This window comes from Ips typographus, linkage group LG6 (assembly GCF_016097725.1).
Source record: "Ips typographus isolate SLU linkage group LG6, UJ_Ityp_2.0, whole genome shotgun sequence".
Taxonomy (NCBI): Eukaryota; Metazoa; Arthropoda; class Insecta; order Coleoptera; family Curculionidae; genus Ips; species Ips typographus.
This window is the reverse complement of record NC_138427.1, coordinates 6,830,706-6,851,509: the sequence shown is the minus strand read 5'-3', so window position 1 is coordinate 6,851,509 and position 20,804 is coordinate 6,830,706. Positions and strand designations below refer to the sequence as shown.

At 39.4% G+C, this 20,804-nt stretch overlaps 1 protein-coding gene and 1 long non-coding RNA gene across 2 annotated transcripts in view; one reads left to right on the top strand and one right to left on the bottom strand.

Moving 5' to 3' along the window:
• Window positions 1–20,804, top strand: part of LOC145730535 (uncharacterized) — a 65,936-nt gene that overhangs the window by 31,455 nt on the left and 13,677 nt on the right. The gene's annotated exons all lie outside the window — the stretch shown is intronic.
• LOC145730161 (uncharacterized) lies at window positions 6,098–6,762 on the bottom strand. The gene is made up of 3 exons (XR_014178554.1): window positions 6,530–6,762; window positions 6,305–6,468; window positions 6,098–6,247 (listed from the first exon to the last, which is right to left on the bottom strand). It is a non-coding gene; the product is annotated as an uncharacterized LOC145730161 (long non-coding RNA).

Sequence of the window (20,804 nt, the reverse complement as noted above, 5' to 3'; positions counted from 1 at the left end):
AATCAATAGTTGCACCATGTTTATGCAAAAAATCGAGACCCAATATTAAATCTGTTTGAAAACTCTCAGTTTCAAGTACCTTGAACTCATGTTCCACAATTCTTCTTGGCCCAATGCCTACACGCAAATACGTGCTTCCTAAAATGGGAATACTATTTCCCTGAATATCCACTAAGTTAATTTCACTATTTTGTAACGGTATAAACCCCTGAGCAACTGAGGGTTTAACTAGGGATAAAACAGCTCCAGAATCTATCAGTGCCCAATATAACTTTTCAGCTATTGTTACCTTAGCAACATTGCAGGGCCCGGAGATTCTCTTCCATTCGCAAATGTTTATCCCTACACTAACACTTTCACTTATTCCCACGTTGCCTCCATGGCAGCCGGGCTTCGGGGCTGGGAAGCGGCTGCGTCGGAGTTTAAATTTAAAGACCCAATTTCGGCGGTGCATTCCCTAGCAAAATGTCCTGGTTGGTTACATCTAAAGCAGGTTCGTTGTTGCTGATTGCTAGTGGTTGTATTTCTGGCCCTTACAGAAGTATTTCTATTTTGGTTATTGTAAACTTGAGTTGCTCGTCTAGTATCAGGACAGTCTCGTTGGTAGTGCCCTGGTTTGTTACACTTAAAGCATAAGTTATTTCTCGTTCGAACCTGACGGAGATTTCGGGAATTTGCATTTCGGCAGTAGTTGTCCGTGTGTCCTGGCTTCTTGCAAATATTACAATAATACTTTCTAGGCTGTACGTTTTGTTGGTTCAATTTAACGGCTCGACACTCTCGGCTGGTGGATGAATGAATTAGGTTCTCTATACTTTCCTCTTGCTCGGCACACTCTAACGCTGCTGTCAAGTTGCTTGGGTTTTTACTAAGTACCCGTTGTTTTAAGGGATGCACTAAGCCCAATACAAATTGTGTGGAGATGTCCTTTTCCAATTTGCGTCGGTCAGCGGCGTCATCCGTAGCATCTCCAGTCAACTCCAGGGTTTTATTAGCAAGCAGCTTCAGACGGGTGAGATATTGACGACAGGTTTCTCCTATGCGTTGGCGGCACTCAATGAAGTTTTTAATGGCGGATCCTTTTACACAAGGGCGGCTGAACTGCGTTCGTAATTCCTGCTTAAGCTTAGCCCAATCTGCGGTAGTTTGCAGTTCTGGTTCCGAATCAATAAATTGTTTGGCTTTACCACGTAACTTTAGCCTGACAATGCAAGTTTTCTGTCGGTCACTCCAATTAGCTAAAATCGCTGTTTCTTCAATAATTGACATAAAGTCTCCAATTGAGCCTTGTCCGTCGTATGTTGGTACTATATCTAAGCACATAACTGCTCCATTATTAACCACGGGGTTAGTCGGCTGCTGGTCATCTCGGTTGGCGTGTTGTTCTGCTCCTCTACCTCTTCTCTCCATGTTTAGGGATAGCTTTTGAATTTTTTTTTTTTCCTTTTTAATCCAAGTATAACTTGCCCCTTCTACCCTTTGTTTCCTCTAGGATAGTTTTAACAACCCCACACCTGACACCAAATGTAATGGCCCAAAAATGCCTTCTTCCAATTTTGGGTCTTACAAGCTTATGTTTGGGGTTCGAGGGGCAAGCGCTATACCCTAAATGACACAACCACCAATCTTGGGTCAAACATTTATTCAGATTCCAAGTACATTACTCAGCTAGGTACGGTTCGGTACCAAAGACTTAGGTCTAGTTAGCAATTCTGGCTTAAACGTACCTTCTGGACATTTTGAGTTGAGTTGAAGTGACAGGCTTTAGGTCAAGCGGCTACGTGGTTTCTTTACGAGAATTTTGAAGGGTTAACCAAACACCTTAGTTTCACAGTTCTTGCACACTGAAGAATTTTGGTAGAACTTATTTTGCACTACTGAACGTGACTAGAACTTGACCCCAATAGGTCTTTTCTTTGACTTTAACCGACTTTTCACACTTGTCTTCGACTTGACGACGTTTCAGTTTTGACTGCCCGTTTCTGACTGACTGTTTGCCAAAATGGTGTGAATATTTATACTACGAAATTTACATCATTCTGTGAGCAGGAATGCGACAGGTCAAAAGGTGGAATTTCAAAAACATGTCGCCGGATGCAATAAAATAATATTAATTTTTTTCCTGCAGCTCCAGGCAATAAATCATTTTTGCTTGGGGTCAAAAAGGTGAGAATTTGTGGCGACAGTATGACTTGGAAAAATTCCTTTCTTTGTAAACACCTACTAATAGAAATATATCCCCGCTTCTGGATTAACGACGCTGGCCAATTAAATCTCTTAGAGGTTTGGCTTAGGATTTGAAGTCAGATTTTTCTTTCAAACTAGTCTTTCATTTAAGTGTTGTGTCTAGTAGTGTTCAGATGTGCCTCAAACTAATTCCGTAAGTTTTAATTTAATTTTGATTACAATTTTGACTTTGAAAAATAAACAAAAAAAAAAAATTGCTATTATTTTCCCGGGGCATCACATCTACATTTAATGCGGTATCACAGTTAGACTTTTAGGGTTAAAGGTTAAACAAACTATCACTAAGTCCATGAGAATGGTATATTAGGGGTTGCCTGGTATACAAGAAATTCAATCTCTCAAGGTTTGGGCTAGTAGAGAATCTCATCCAGCTGGGAATCGAAACAGCATGCGTATTGGCCGTATTGGTATAATTCGAAAACTCATTCTACGTTTGGTAGAACTTTGGCAGAACAACACTGAATGAGAATCGGCCATGTTGACGACGTCATCTCACATGTGAGAATCATTCTATGAAAATACGACCCCTGGACGAATTGGCATCTATCCGTATTCTATGTCACGGCAGAACGTTGTGCTTTGCAAAAACAGGGAGGTGAAAGATTGAGGCGTTGGGGTGGTTGAACACAGGACCGGCACGGGAAATAAAAGGGAGGCAAACACCTGAACGCTTCATATATAATTCATAAACTACGCTGTTAACCGTGTCGCGTACTAAGACCTGGCTCGTAAAGAATAGGGTGGTAAGTTAAATGAAAAATGGACTCCATAATGAGTAATTACTCTAATAGCCTGTAACTTACACCTGAATTATTAACCGTCTGGGTATTTTCTTCGAGAGAAAGTGAAACCATTTCTAGATTTATTTCAGAAATATAAACGTTCCATCGAAAGGTATGTGCGACGGTGGCGGAATGGGGTCAGATGGAGGCGGCAACGTCGCATCCAGGACAGGGCGAGACCTCCACCCTGATGGCCGACCGTCGCCATGACACTATATACAGGTGACATGTCACGCAGCACCATAGTAGCGTGATCGGTTGTAGGCCAGACTGGCTCTGATTGGCAGCCGGATCGTAGTTGCACGAGACATATACGTTGTTGCTTACTCGGTTGCAGTTGCAATCTATATCTGGAATCTAGGACATAGGTTCATTGAAGATTTAAATTTTATACGACCGGCTTGATCGCCGGAGTAACTGAATAAATAATCGCTGCACTTGGGGTGCTTTTATCTGTCACTACACGTCCACGGTCTTTTACGAGGTGTGAAATACCGACTGAATTACTATTATTTTCTATAGAGCGAGATTTGTACGCTAACGCAAGGGTGTCAATGGCGCCACTTACGTCGTGGGAAACGGCACATTAGTGTCCCTTTACGTCATACAGCCATGTGGTTATCAGACTTTAAAAAACAAAACAAATCAAGCTTCAGTGCCCACGTAACACGTTACATCCAACGCTCGTAATCTTTGACTGTGCCCCATCAGGGCAAAACAACTTGACGTTATCAGAGTTTTGTTGTTTCCATGTGGGCATTGCTACTGATGTTTTGCATTGAGCACGCTCGATGAGTGGGATGTTTAGGGCTGAAAAGCGTGAAGAAATAGATTGGTTAGTCGACATTTAGAGAGGTGTTACTTTAACTTGGAGTAACTCGGAAATGTTGCGCCCACCGATTAAAGAATAAGCTGGTGAAGTCAATTCAGGCTGTTGAGTTATCACGTCATGTTTGTACTTATTAATGTCAAACCATTGTTCATCCTGTATTCCTACTTTTATCTTACCAGGAGTCTGCAATTTGTAATGTGAATTCTGTTGTTCCACTTAATATGTTTCCAGAGAGTCCAGAAAATGACTTGAACACCATCTCAAATCATATTCTTCTGATTTGACTTTTAACAAATAAATTAACTGTCAGTAATACTGGTCGCTAGAAAGCGTTTTCTTGAAAACCTGCTAGAGGTCGGTTTAATTTTTTCAGCAATGCTTCTAATGATGAGAACAAATTGCCTCTAGAATCTTACTATTCCAACTATTTGTTCAGTTCCTCGATTTCATCTGTTTTCTTTAATGATCACAATCCACTTCTGAATCATATTTGGATTATAACAGAGACCGGAATACGGTTCTCTATGTGCATCATTCTATTGTAATACTGTGATAACGCTAAGTTCAGAATCAATGGGAATGTGTGGTAGAAAGGTAATGTCACACATTTCACGGTTAATATCAAACTAATAAACATTTATATTCGCTCAAATGATCTAGAGTGGGATGCATCCTGTGTAAGCGACGTCGATGAAACTTTTATTGGCCGTATTATATATCGCCAACATCCCCAAAGCCACGTGGGACGTTACCCGACATCAAAACTATGTACGACCGCGACGCCCACGCCTTTTACAATGCGAATGTCTAATGGTTCGTTCGTTCTTGGTACTTTTTCATTTGCATAGTCATTATACATTTATATTATGACACGGAAATGCAACGGATTAGTCTCGTTCTGTATCAATACCCACTTGAAGGAGACAACATCACTTCATAAATTATGCAGTCTATTTGAAATGCCTTCTCTTGTCGTTCATTTTGTTGCAACGTCATATATAATAGTTGAGAAGTTCGCATTTTCTCGTTGCAAGAATAAGGAAGGACCACTAGAGACTAGAGTGAAAAAGGACCGTAAATCATGTCCTTCAGATAAAATTTCTTCAAAAAAAGAGCAGCCGGCTAATTCGGCTTGTCTGCGACCAAAGAAACCGCTTTTTCCCCATTTTCAGACCGAAACGACGCCGCGCCGTGCAAAAATCGCATTAAACCGCCTCCCCCTGGATTTTTTCCCCCCCGGGTGGCAAAAAGGCACGCGCGAGCGCATGGGCGGAACTGTGGGGTCGGATCGATTTAGCCCCGGTTGTCCGGGCAACCGCCGAAATTAACGTGACGTCACGGGATCAATGGCGAAATAACACGAGCGGAGTACGCACAATTGGCTGGAAAAACAAAAACAACAAGGGCGCGAGTGGGAAGCGAAGGGAAAGGGAATTTTATGCGCTGATGGTGGAGCACCTAAATGGAGGTTAGGGTGGGTGGAATGCAGGAGCGGACCGGTTTCGATTTTTCTCTGATTGTATGACACGATGTCCTAGAAAATTCTCTTTTACTTTTTACTTGGTTAACAATTTTTGACTTCCAAATGATCATATTCTTCAGGGAGGCAACCGTTCTGTTCATACTTGTAGTTCTTGTGTAGAAACTATAAGAGGAATGATGAAGAACTTTAGTCTGGATCCTGAAACCATGTTCAAAGCACGTTTGCAGTACTCAGAAATTATTCGACGCTTAATGGAAACGTTATCCAATTTGTGGCTCAATTTGCCAATAATGGAACCCTCCAATTGCTTGTTTGTTTGTCTTTGTGAAGCATTGTCTTTTAAGAAGAAATCTTTCATCTTACTCAATGTGCAATGTAGTTGTCCTGATTATCTTGCTTGAGTAAGTCTAAGTCACTTGTATTACCAAAAAAATTTGACAACCACCATGCAAAGAAATTATCACACAGATGACAGACTATTTCTGCTAGACGTCAAAAATGGGAATATTGGTGGCCATCTCATTGTCCAGATTTGATTTGTTATTTACTGAGGTTCTATCTCAGATTATTTAAATTTACTTTCCATTGGGGAGGTAGAACCAACAAAGCATATCGTAATGAGATTGGAGGATTCCATAAAATTACGGTAATAAATGAGTTTTGCTGTTAAATATTCCTAACTCGTAGCAATGTCAAGTTTGTCATTAATTTATTGCAGCTCCATTTGATGCCGCCGATTAATTACACGATTAATCATTGAACAATCATTTCATTAAAAACATTTGAATGTAATTACGGGTACATTGTCAAACTTTATAAATAGCCTAATTCCGGTTCTGTATGTTCACTTTAACAAGCATCCCCACAAATGCAACGTTGCCATCCGCCACCCGCTTAATGTTACTACGCAGAAAAGCAAAATTAAAGTAGTATTTGGGTTACCTGGTTACAAATACCTACATGCAAAACAAACTGTGGGCGGACGTAAAGTTTAGGAAAACAGATCGATCCTGGTTGCAGATTTTTTTCGCGCTCAACGTGGGTTTCGACTTTACGAGGCTGTTAGTCCGAAAGGGTGGAAAAGGGCGTCGGTCTTTCCACCACGTCGCGACGCCGCGCCGCTGCTAAAACCCATAAAGACGTCTGTCCGGCGTTGCCAAATGGACCGGAAGCCCTATTTCAAACCTGTCCCAGTTTCCAAATATATTAACCACAAGTTGATGTTTCCGCTTGAAATTTGACATTGGATGTGCCTGATTCTTTTCTAGGTTAGCTGCGGCTTTGGTAGATTGCAAGTTCACTATGTAAATGTGGCTGTTGTAACTGGATGGGGAGGTTTGCGGTGGCGAATGTCATAATCGTCTGGCAAATCTGAAACAGACGTGAAATAAATTTTGGTTGCCCTACTGCACTTTGACCTTTACTGGTTTATACTAATTTCAAGTCTTGTTGGTACATGGTGTCAGTTTAAAATTAATTTAACCCAACTCTGTTAAAGGAGAAAAAAAAGAAACGTTTTGAAAACTGGAGCACTCAAAGCGACCTCTGCTGTTATTTGGAGTAGTCGGTGTACAACTTCTCGTATTCTCTGGGTGTTTCTTTTCTACTTTTTTTGCCCGAGGCGTACACTTGAAATTCGCATTGAAGCATGAGTCGTCATTAATGAAAGGGGGCGCCCACGTTAAATACTGCTTCTCGAAAATCAGCTGTTTTAAAGATCTACCAAGACTAGTCACGTTGTAGTTGCTTATATCGTTCATTATTTATGATGCGACAGGAACACGGTGATGATTGACGTTTATTTCGGATTGATCTTGACCTTTGCCGTTATCCCAGCAATTTATCTGAAAAAAATTAGCGTTATTCTATCCTATTAAGCGCATCAGCTGAGCGTGTACCAGTCAGATCGTCTTGTTGTAGTGTTCATTCATTTGTCTGCGCCGTGTATACTACGGCTATAAATAGAAATCCTTCGGTCCGTCTCATGTTTTGTTGCTTCTATTGTTACAAACTCTATTTTGCATTTTTCCATCAATGTTTAAATTGCAGGGTTTGCGGCATGTTGTTGGCATCGAAACCGGAAGTCATTTTGTTAATACTTTACGAAGCGGGCATCTCTTCATTATTTTTGCATTATCGGAGAATTGGTTTTCCACGTGATAACTGATTGAATAATTAATGAAGAGGTGGAAGAAAATAATTTAAAAAGTTTAGAAGGGTGGTTGAGTTTAGGGAAACTTTTCTACACTAAGAAACTGTAGGACCAGTTTTATTAATGCCATCAATTTTTTACAGGCTTGTGTGTGTTGTTATAATCAGTCATTTAATTTAGATCTGAAGTTATTTTTTTAAACCTAAATCCTTTGCTTCAACATCTGTTCATTGGAAAGGTTCTTCAAATAGTGATTCTAGAAACCCCAAGAAAATAGGGAGTATGGAAACAATTTTCTAGTATGGAGTTACATGCCTGATGAAGCTGATAAGCAGAAATATTTTAGTGTGTTTAAACAATTTCCTGAAGGAAACCAAGACATTCGCCTCTTTAGACGTACCGGAAGAGGCTCATAAAATTACCCATTTAGGATTAAGGATTTAGTAAATTATTTCCAGATATTAGTAGACCACAATTAAAGATTAAACAAGAACACTGTTTACATTATACCTTAGAAAAGTTTGAAAAATGGTTGATTTATAGTCTCATACAATGTAGAGAAACACTCAACTAACTAATTACACACAAAACAAAAAACGACTTTTGTAATGCATAAATGAATAATATTAAAATTTCGTGGGTAATTTGGACCGAATGGCGTTGTAGTAGGCAATCTCATTGACTAATAGTAAACAATAGATCAATTAGAAAGTAATATTGCAACGGGCTGCGCCCACGAGTGGAAAGCAGCCGCATGGCATTGGCAGCCAACGCATTCGAATGCAAAAAAAGGCTAGCAAAATATACAGTTAAGGTCGTCTAGATTTTACCCACAAACGCTCTTGTTTATACAATTAAAATGGGTGGCTTTTTAATAATTTATTATTGTTCGACGATGCCTTGAATAAAACGTGTTACGCAATACAAACCGACAAACGTGTGGCTCGCTCTGTTGGGAAATCGGTCGTAATTTCCGCTTTCCGATCCATTCATAAAACGGAATGGAATGTTTTGTTGTTTACACACTGATAGTGTATTACTATTATACTATTTAAAATATCTAGGTTACCACTATTTTTGTCTTTTTTCTGTTTACGTTATGAGCGTAATCTGCTCGATTACTTTAATAGTCGGGTACGAGTTGCTGATGAATGAAACACATCGAACAATATCCGAAATCCCCCGGATCTAGAGCTCTACATCGCTAGAAACCAATGTTGTTCCCCCAGTTAAGTCCCTAAACAGCGAACAAAAGCTGCATGCCAGGCTTTGACGTAATCAGTGACAATTCGCCTTTTAGTGTTATTGTTCTGCCAAGGGAAAGTTCTCGTCTTAGGCTGTGCCAGCCACTGTAGATACGAGACGAAAAGGAAGTAAATAATCTTGTTACTTAGTCTATACGTTGTCGGTTCATTGTCTCTAAATTGTTTGTTTGTGTTGCGCTAACAATGTTGGTTAAGAACGTGGCCAGAGACGTCCTGGATTTATACTTTATTATACAATAGTTTTTCATGAATTTATGATGAAATTCGGTTTCAATGTGAAAAATATCTTTCTTCGAATTTATCAAGACGTTGTAGGTCAAAAAACAGAAAACACTGCAAGTTGGGTAACCTAACTCTGGCAAAAGGTGAAAAACAATATTGAAGAGTAACAGGAAAACAAGTATGGTAATAGTTTCAGTAGAAAGATTCTTAAAATTGAACATGAATGAATTTGGATCCGAGCAAGGAGGATTGTAACACTCCTTTATGAAGAAGTCACTTACAGTGCCGAAATAAAATGAAGATGAATACTGTGAAAAACGATTAGAACAAAGATAAGGGATAATGGAACATTTTGTCGTATACAGTAAGTGAATGATGATGATGAAGAATATGGTCAGTCTTCTTAGGAACGTATCCTATTTATACCGCATAAATGCTACCGCCTTTACCTCAATGCAGTTTAATCCTGCCTCAACATTTTTAAAACCAAATATTTCAAAAACCGCTACTCAAATCAACTCTTACCAAGTATACCTTTTTAGATAAAATACGTTAGAGAATAAGAATTTTGAATTCAGAGATATTCGACAAAATCTAGCCGAATTTTGAAACAATTCAAAAAAATTCTTACGAAAAACTAAAACTAAATTGTACATTTGACATTCCGTATCTTTGTTCTAAGGTAAGTTGGGGTATATCATCATCGTATATCGTCAAGTTCTAATTTATTGAATTACTTGTTTTCATCAATATTGTTACGGTTTGGGCCTACTATGCTCGATACTCAATGAAACCGATGCGCCGCAATATCTGGTCGGGCGCGTATTAAAGTAGGCCACACTTAGGAAGCGACGCCTGGAAGTATCTTGATTATTCGAAGCAAATCGCAAAGCGTTTCGCGGTCATTCTAGAACGTGGTTTGCGAATATAAAAGACGCGGTGTCAACCGCGGGAGTGTGTGGTAGTAGTGAATTTGAGAACGCGGTAAAGTTTAAATAGTGAAATAGTTGTGGAATTGTAGTAGTGTTTTTAGTAGCTGTGTTAATTATTGTACGGAGTGTTTTGAAGTATTAATAAAGTTATTAATTGTTGAGTTAAACTGACTTTGTGTGAACCCACGGGAAAACCGTAACAATTGGTGTCAGAAGTGCGATCAGACGTTAGTGCGACGTGAATTGGAACTAAACTTCGGGTTAGAGACTTGTGTTCAGAACCGGACTAGAGATTTTCGGAACAGTGGTGTGTTAAATTTATTTTATGCCAATAACAAGACGTCAAAGTGCAAACATGGAGGCCCAATTTGCAGCCATTATGGCAATGCTTAAACAAGACAAGGAAGAACGACAACAAGAACAAGAAAGGATTCGACAAGAACAAGAAAGGATTCGACAACAAGATATGGAAATGCGTCAAGAAGATAGAGAGCGTAACGCAGAAATATTGAACGTTCTAGCGGGGACCAAAACAGAAATCCAAGAGTATGTATCTGATAGTCTCAAAAAGATGGAGTGTGATGTTCAGGTAAAATTAGACGATGTTCGGGAGGACATTAATAAAATTCAGGTTGATGTTCGGGAGGACATTAATAAAATTCAGATTGATGTTCAGGACATTCATAGAATTCGGAATGATGTCGAGATAAAGCTACGCGACTTAGAGCGGAAAATTGACAGCAGAGGAGCCAGCTCTACAGTGATCACCGGAAACGGGCTCAACAAGATCAAGCCTCCCACATACGACGGTCAAACTTCATGGGCAACGTACCAACTCCAATTTGAGGCCGCTGCAAAAGCAAATGGATGGAGTAACAAGGAAATGGCTGTAGCACTAATAGTGGCATTACGAGGACCTGCATTGGAGCTGTTACAGACGGTGCCTATCGCCCAACGAAGCAACTATGAAGCATTAGTAGCTGCATTAGAACGTCGTTATGGGGATCAACATAAGAAAGGACTGTATCGAACGCAATTAATGGCAAGACAGCAGAAAACTGGTGAAAATCTAGAAGGGTTTGAAACCGAAATTCGTCGCCTTGTGCATCTGGCTTACCCAGCCGTCCCGGATGAAATCCAAGAAGAACTTGTGGCACAGTATTTTGTAGATGGGATTCGAGATCCGGAGGTAAAGAAATGGTTGAAGATGTTCAAAGGGAGCAACAACAGCGAATTACTGATTCGAGCGCTGGAAATTGAAGCTGCGTGCAATGACTTTCAGCCAGAGACTATTCAAGAGGCGAGAGAACCGCCAGCCGATCATGTTGCTACATCAATAAATAAAATTGAATCAATGGTCGGCCAAATAGTGCAACAAATGGCAGCATTAGGAAATGGTCTTTCCACACAGTTAGAACGATCACGCCCGATCACGAGAGTGGAGTGTTATCGATGCGGACGTACGGGACACATTAGAAGGAATTGCAGACAGCGGTCTTGTTCTCCAAACCCACAGTGTCGACGAAATCAGTACATCAGAACAAATCACCGGAACTCCTCTGCTAAAAGAAACATTACATGTTATATTTGTGGACGTAAAGGACATTACCAATGGAATTGCAGACAGCTGTCTCGTTTACCGACCCCGCAGAACTGGCGTAACCAGGAGCAGGAAATGAAGAACCCGGAAGGACATTTACCGCGATATGTAGAGGATCGTCAAGCTTTGGATAGTGACTTAAGGTACCGGAAAGGACAAATTCATAATGGTTGGAGGATTGGTCAAATCGCGATGGTGACAGATAAAGAGGCTACAAAAAGAATGAAGAGCTGCGTTTCTAAGGAGGACATAATAAAAGGACAGGGCTCAGACTCTGATTTGAAAGTAATCAGAAGATGGTTGGAGAAGGATTTGAAACCGGATTGGCAACAGATTTCCAGATATGGACCAACAGTAAGGGGTTACTGGTTGCAGTGGAATTCGCTTCGACTGCGAGATGACTTAATTACTCGCAAATGGGAAAGTCCAGACGGAAAACGCTTTGTTTACCAAACAATAGTGCCCAATTCCTGCAAAGAGAATGTGCTGCGAGAACTACATGACAGTCGCGGAGGAGGACACTTTGGAGTAAACCAGACTTTGGCTAGAATAAGAGATCGATTTTACTGGATTAACTTCAGAAAGGACGTTGAGGAATGGTGTAAACGGTGTGACCAGTGTTCGTTACAGAAGGGATCCATCACAATTCGGGAACTTGAGAGAGAGAAGATGAAACCAAACAACGACCGTATGAAAATGACACTGGACCACAGACCAACTGGTGGCAATTATAAGGAAGGTGATGCTGTGTGGATGTTTCAACCCAGGAGGAGCAAAGGATTAAGTCAAAGATGGCAACGACACTGGGAGGGACCTTACCATGTGGTAAAAAGGTTAAATGACGTCGCGTACAGAGTCCAACGCAGCCCCAAAGGCAAGATGAAAATTGTCCATCTGGACAGACTCAAGAAATACCAGGGACTAGATGAAGCGGATCGGGACGATCAGCTTTAAGAGGGGGGCAGTGTTACGGTTTGGGCCTACTATGCTCGATACTCAATGAAACCGATGCGCCGCAATATCTGGTCGGGCGCGTATTAAAGTAGGCCACACTTAGGAAGCGACGCCTGGAAGTATCTTGATTATTCGAAGCAAATCGCAAAGCGTTTCGCGGTCATTCTAGAACGTGGTTTGCGAATATAAAAGACGCGGTGTCAACCGCGGGAGTGTGTGGTAGTAGTGAATTTGAGAACGCGGTAAAGTTTAAATAGTGAAATAGTTGTGGAATTGTAGTAGTGTTTTTAGTAGCTGTGTTAATTATTGTACGGAGTGTTTTGAAGTATTAATAAAGTTATTAATTGTTGAGTTAAACTGACTTTGTGTGAACCCACGGGAAAATCGTAACAATATTATCTCAATTATCTGTTACCATTCATGTCCTAATATCTAATAAGATTCTCTTTTTATTTTAATGTTTGATTACTGTCCAAAGTAGTAATGCCTTAAACAATTTTTTTTACTGAAAATTGCACCTATTCTACATTTTGTAAGAAACATCTCGACTCTTGTGGATATTATAATATTTTAAAATGCTAATATGACTTTAGGAATGCTACAGTCTGTAACGATAACTCGGTTCAATATTCTTTTTTATCTTATAAAAAAACGTCGACTTCGTGTTTGATAAGTTCAGTATGGAGTTTCTAAAGATAAGGACTTCCTGATGTGGCGACTGCAGCATTCACAGGACGATTCTGTTTCCCATAACATGATGTAATTGAATGGCTTGGCAGGGAACGTACTTTAACACCATTAAAGTGCTTAACATGTCGAAGTGGCGATAATAAAAGGCAGTTTATGCATGACATTCGTTCAATGCAAAATTCCTTTTGGCGTTCAAGGAAATAAAAATGTCAACGACCTCAAAATAATATTATATGACTAGCGGCGTTGTTTATTCAATTGGCCCGTTGAGCAATAGCGAATTCCGAAGAAAACTACTTAAACGCACAGGTGTTTGAATATGCTAAAACGATGTAAACAAAATGAAAGAGGTGATGATTTATTGAACGCTTCACCGTTTGAAACCGTAAATCTTCTGGGTCTAATGAAGCCGCGAAGAAAGGAGAAAATTTTCCGTCGTATCCGGTTTAATAGTGGAAAGATTTCATAGTTGCTCGGTACTGTTATGAGGCGTTAACCCAGTAGGCTATAAAAATTGGAATGTTCAGTTCTCTTGTGTACTTAGAAATTGATGTTGTCCCTAGCTGATGGCAGTTACTAATAATTTTCCATCCTTGTGTATCAGATTGCCCCGGTAAGTAAACGTTCGTTAACCAGCCGACCAATTTCCATTTTAAGGTGCCGTTCTCCGTCGTTCGATCTAATAATAGAACGCTCAAGGCATTACTACAACTGGATGTTAGACTTTGGAATGCCAACTATTTTAATAACATTACAAGCGAATGACTCTTTCCCGCGCTATAGGCTTGGGTAAATTGAAGAAGCGACCGTCAAATTACGGATATAATGTTACATTACAGCATCCGTGGTATGGCCCTAGGCCAATGAAATAATCGAAAGTTTTTGACTGTTATTTTCCATTCATGCAGTAATTTTTCTGTTTCATTGTTAATCATCATAATTTTTTTCGGAAACCTTGTTGCTGTGGTTTATTTTTATCAGTGGGAGACGCGGTAGGCGCCAGAGATTTGTCGCAAACAATCCAGCGAACGTGCCGAAAATCAGGTGATGGTTGTTGATTTGCTCCATTTTTACATCTGCGTTGAGAAATTCAATTACTCGCTAGAATTCCTCCATTATCTATTGCATAAAAATCTATTTTTAAAGTTGTTTTCGAGTGAATCCGCGCGCTATCTACGAAAAGGATTATCTAGGCTCTGCTTTATCGTTCTAAAATTAGCGCCACCCATATGATCGCGGCTTGTTTACTTTTTTATGATCAGCTGATTTTTTCGAGAACCGAAAATGCGATAACTATCCAACCAATTTGCGCTTGGTGACTATGCTGGTTTTAATTTCGTTCGATCATTAATCAAATCAAGATAAGTTAATGCAACTGGCAGCAGTAATGGTACTTCCCCATGCTAATCTGCAATACGTATGCAAACTATGCTCGGAGCGAGACAGATTTTTGAAATATTCGAGCCTAACGAACCAACAGAAGAAATAGATGTTTGCAGATTTGCTGATAAAGTATTATATTATGACGTTGAGTAATTTGTACAGGGTGATTGTTTATATTTTACTCAATAGCTGATTCGATTAATTTTGATCTGACAATCAGCAAAATTTTTTTTTTCTGAATCGTGAGAATCTCATGTCAAAATTAGAATTTTTATCAAAGCTGACAGAAGATCAATTTTTTCTGCATCATAATTTACCATTTTAAGTGTTAAACACTCTAAATTATTCTCTTTTTTCTTTTCTCCTTTCAACTCTTCTTGTTTTTTTAATTTGTCTTATTTTAATACTTAACTTCTTTTCATCTTTTCTTCTTTCCATTTTCTTCGTGATTTTTCTTTGTTTAGGATAGTAGAATACAATTTTTGTCGAGAAAATACTATATTTACTTATTTTTTTCTTTCTCTCCTGTCTATTATTCTTTCCTTATTTTAACTCTTCTATCTTTCTTTTCCCTCTCTTTGTTTTTTCCTTTTTTTTTAATATTTATTTTTTGCCAAAAAAATAATATTCACTAAGCTTGACCCATTTTGTTTCTATTAACTTATTTTTATCTGTCAATTATTCTTCTTTCTTTTCAACTCTTTTTTTTTCAAGCACAACAACACAAACTCTTGTGGTAAAAAATAATATTGTATTTTTTAATTTTGACGCATTTCTCTATTTTTACTTCTTCTGTTCTTCTCTCCTGTCAATTATTGGATTGGATTTCTTCTCCTCTAAATATTATTTTTCTTTTATGACCTTCTGGCAGTTTTTCCTTTGATAACAGAATAATAATTTATTATGCCTCAGAATTTACGATTTTAAGTATTAAACACTTTTTATTTTTACGAAACACCCATTTTTTCGAAAAGTATCCTCCAAAACTTCGATAAAATATGTATATTTGAAATCAGAGAAAAGAGGTCCTTCAATTTAACAAATGAATTCAAGGTTTCATTTAGTAACAGTTCATTTCAAAACATGGTGATAAACTATTTAGACACCAGATTCGTTCGATTCAGGAAAAAGACTGCAACTTTGCCAATACTACTTATACTGTGAGATCAAAATTAACTGAGTAAAATATAGACAATGACCCTGTACGTATAGCAAGAATAATCAATAGTGGTTGCATTTCGCAATGAAGATGTTAACATCACTAAACATCAAATTCAGTAAGTCTTTGAAGGAATATGTTAATAATACGATAATCTGGAAACCAAAATGGTGCCTAAACCTCATTGGTAGTATTGGTACGATCAAAATGATTGGCTATGGCTAGCAAATAGTGCTGGTTGACTTTTCTTGTGTATTCAAGAAATCATAATTTAGTAGTGTTTCGAACAAGCCAAAGAACCATGTCATAAGAAAAAGTTTTCAGAACCACCACGTGTTATAGCATTTTCGGACATAAACTAGCCTTGACCCAAACAAAGCAGCGTTTGCAAAAATATAGAGACGTAGTAATAGAACAAAAGACCGGTACCATTAGTAGTACCGTCAGCTAGGAGAATTTCCACAATCTGCGGTATGCTTTTGTTACAGCTGGCCGGTACGAGCGGCAGATAGTGACTGGTATGACCTTGATTCGTCTGGGGAGATGCTATTGACCCAGCTACTCCGGTTGTGATACCAACTGAAATTCCAAGGCGTTCCGGTCGTACCGGCCACTCTCATCTCTCTTGGCGGTTCTTAATTGCGTTGTTTTATAATATAAACCGCGTGATGTTTTATGCACATTTATTATGGCGCGTTATCTCTTCTCACCGTCGGTCTGCCAGATAGGAACCAAGAGACGAATTACCAGTATTTTTGCGGCCCTGCCTGAATAGAGATGATTAATGTCCTGTAAACAGCGAGTAAAACTAAACCCACCATCCTTCGGAATTTTCGGTAGTCATTCATTAAAAGCGAGCAGCCCCGGCATTGTTGTCATCTAGAAAGTGTGTCAGGCCGAGATTGCTTTCATGCCTCGTCATGTAATTTCTGCAAAAACAATTACTTATGTTGGCAGTGTTCTTAGAATCCGTACGAGCTCCGACAACCGTTTTCCTGCGAGAAGAGGCAACATTGAAAAAAAACCCGCAGTCGAAAACGATGAACTGCTATGCAGATATATCTGCGGACGTTTCCCCAGTTTGCCCGCAATTAAAAAATCCATTGAAAAAATCGGACGTGGGAACCAGTCGACATTCTAGTTACCAACATGGAAGCCCGAGGCGATGGCGGCATCCGTTGATGAAAAAATCGCAATCCGCAATACTCAGAGGCAGTTGACCACGTGGGTGGGTTTGCATGACTAGACAGGAGGAATTTATTTTTGTTTTAAAGTGTAATCGATCGAATCGATAGTTTAATACAGTGTTCTGGGATCTAAATTGAAAACGAGCAAGATTTTTCGAAAAAGATTTGAAGATAACTATTTGTTTTAACCTTTTTGTTATCTTCAAATGTTTAATGAGAATAGTAGGTAATTCTGCTACCACAAACTTGATTTTACCTTGAATTGTAATTTTTCTCATTTACGATCCTCACTTATTTTTTGAACACCTGTTTTTATTATTTCTTTTATTACCGTTATTATTTCACTTCACTCTAAACAATATAATAATTCGTAATAGTCATATTTTGTTGAAAACCCAATGCTGTAATAAATAATAGAAAAATCTAGCCTTACTGCGACTTATATATTTTGAATGAATAGTTGAGAGAAAGAATCATATCGCGTTTGATTTTAGATATGGTAATTGACCCAATGTAAGCCGATCCTGGTGAAAAGTGATATTACCCAATACAAAGCGGCAGGCTTTATCGGCTTTTTCTCCTGTATTATCTACGTAAAAATATCTAGCGTCTAAGAAAACGGATGTGTAGACCACTGATGTTATCATTTACAGATATCCAACCATTTTGACAATTTTGGTGTTTTTTAATATAGATTTGGCATATGATAGCTTTTTTTTTATTTTGGCACGCCCTAAACTGAAACATTTGAAACAAATTGGTATTAAAATCGTAAAGGTCAATTCATATTTTAACAGTCCTAAACCAGATAGTTTGATTCTAAGAAAATTCAGTTATATGTTTCCTTTTGGGATCAAAAATGTCGGTTTTGTAACGGTAATTTTAATTCCAGTGTTATTACAATGTGACTTCTAAATCTTGTTATGTTGGTCCTTAAAGTGACAAAACTCTATATAAGAGCGTTCTCATAAACACTGTTTGTTCATCTTAGGTAAGGATTTTACTGATAAATCAATTCTCTGTTAGGGATCGTCTGGTTTATCCCAGTACAAAAGATAAAAATAATGCTTTACTAGGCGCGTAGTAGGATCACTGCCTTATTATGAGATTTCGACCCTTTCAAAACAAACGTTACTCAGCTGGATGCCACTTAGTCTTCATTATATTAACAAACAAGAGAGGCGTCAAAGCAATCCTACTGGTAACAAACCCAAAAAGTTTGGTTTGTAGTTGTGAGAAGTCGATAACAAATTCGATAGAAGAACCATTACTAAGAATAATGCCGCCTACTAAACCAAAACAGGAAGAATCCCTAAGTAAAGCCTCGTCCATCAAACGCTGCCACAAACGGACCATAAACTAGGTCCGCGCTAGAACTGGATTAGGAAGTCGGGTTGGGTGTCGTAAAACACAGTTCGACGTGATAAAGCAATAAGGATTTACTGCCACTTAGTTTATTGTATTGATTCATGGGTTCGATTTCCTTCATTGAGTCAGAGACGGATTCGATGCAAAGTTGGGATTTTTCGAAACCTAGAAACCGAGTTCTGGTTGTTGCCGACGTGTCAGTGTCTGGTCGATAGAATGATGGCCGTTCCGGGTGCCAAATGGGCCTAACCAAAGCAAACCAGGACAGGGCAGGGCATTGGGGCGTCCTCGGTAGCGGTTGCACGAAAGGCGTCGGAACGGGTTTGTCGACCCCGGCGGCGTCGTCTGACGTCAGAGGCGCCCCGCAGCCGCCGTCTCGACGCCCGACGTCACTGCGGCATCAGCTGGGCGTGGCGCAAGCCCGGGAAATTGGACGCTAAGAGTCGACGCCAAGGATTACACATCGCCCGAGTAATGAGTGTAGTAATAGTAACAATTAATGGCATCTGGATAAACGCTCTTTGAATTAGGTTTTTTTCGAGACAGTCTTTCGACGCAGATACGCTACGATTCTGCAGTATCCGCACTGGCAATTCAAGAACCGAAACCTTTCGCACTAATTAAAAGGCGCAGTTAATATAAAAGTGGACATGTTAACGGCAAATGTAACGACCTTAAAAGTTTCTTGACCTGCCGTGAGAGAGCTTGTAATTTTGATCGGTTATTGCTATAGCAAAACCAGCTTGTTTCGTTGTTGTGTTGTCTGTCTAGAAAAAGTAGGTCGAATAAACAAAACAAAATTATTATTATTGCTCGAACGGCAACGATTCAGGGACTTTGAACTGCCGCTCAGTACGAAATGAAAGGAGAAACTGTCGATCAGGTGATTAACGCAAGATAAGAAGGAATTCGCTTTGAAAGTTTGTCTTTGTGGGAAGAACCTGCAGCAACATTTATGATATTAGGCTTCGAGGCTTGGAATAGATCAATTTCTGTCAGATGTTCCTGTTCTCATGGAGTATTTAAAAGTTTAATGCAAAACTTTCCTTTGCTATTAAATATCAAACCATTATGGCAACACTCTCGGTACTATACCATAAATCTTTAGAACACTCACTGATAATTAAAATAACATTTACAGGGAACTTATATCCCCGTATTGTTGGTAGCTACAGCAGTCCAGTCGACCTTATAAAGCCAACCAGTCTGTTAGGTCTTAGCTCCTTGATTGCCCTGGGCGTCATTAGTGACTGCCCCAGGAATGTTGTCCGCGAATAAGTGAAGATGTGTCCTGCCGACTCTTCCTCTTCCAAGCATTCTCGACAAGTAGGATCCTCGGTTATACCAGTCAGTAGGCCGGTCACCGTCCTTAAGTTCTCTCTGCTTAGTTCCAGCAGGTATTTCGTATTTTTGGCTGATGAAGTCTTTGGCCTGCCTCATACCTATGGCGGAGTCCCAGCGTTCTTGAAACAGCTGCTGGGCTAAATATTTTAGCGACTAGATCACCCTGCTATTGGCGATCCCCACAGTCGGCTCTGGACCAACAGGCACATTCATTGCAGTTATTCATGCGTGTCAGGAAAACTGGAAAAGCTTGTAGGCTTTTTCCTACACCTTTGCACGCATTTTCTCAGCTAATTGTATATCAAGAATAATATAGCAGCCATTAGGTTACCTCTAACTAGAATTCAAACTGAATTAAGAATTTGTCGAGAAAAATGTAAATATGTATCTCAAAAAGGCCGTTGTGTTAACTCTGAAGCTCATATTCCGGATACCCCCAAAGCCCGATGTACTCGATTTTTAGCAGTTTTGCAAGACTGTTCTTGCATAAACCCGTTCCTTGATTGTTTCTCAAAAATGCGCATCTAGGGGAACATGATCTGGTAAGTGAGGTGGCCAGTTCCACGGTCGAAGGCGTCATATCCATCTAAATTCCAACATCCATCCAAAAAATACTGACTAGAATTAACACGCTTCTATTTTCTATGGTGGACGTAATGCAAGAGTACTTTCATTTAAAGAACATTTTTGCCACCTCTTGCATAATATATCTTATTTTGTTTCTACCCACATGTAAAATTGGAATTGGCCAGCTATTCTAGAAAATGTTTTTCGAGAAATATCTTTGTAGCAAAAACTGTTTCAATCTGTACTAGGTGAAAATTCCGATCTGAACCAAACATTTCCCATGTATTTGAAAACCGATTGGTTTCATCCATATTCATTGCATCAAAATGTCTTATTCAAAAGCATTACTATCGCAGTAGGGGGTTTCTTATTTACACACCTTTCTACCTGCACATTTACATTCTGTTCCAATTAACCTTGCACCATATTTACACGTGGGTCATTTTTCAAAACCGTCCTAAACAAGCATCAGATAATATTAATACCTCCACTGATAGGAGTTACTTAGGTTTGGTTCGACTCCGCGAAACATTACACAAAACATTTGTTCTTGTCAGAGTTCAAGGCAGCAAACAGCTGCTACTAAGAAGCAGATGTTCCCTCTTCCTCCGTCCTTTTTGTGCTTTTTCGCTTCTCA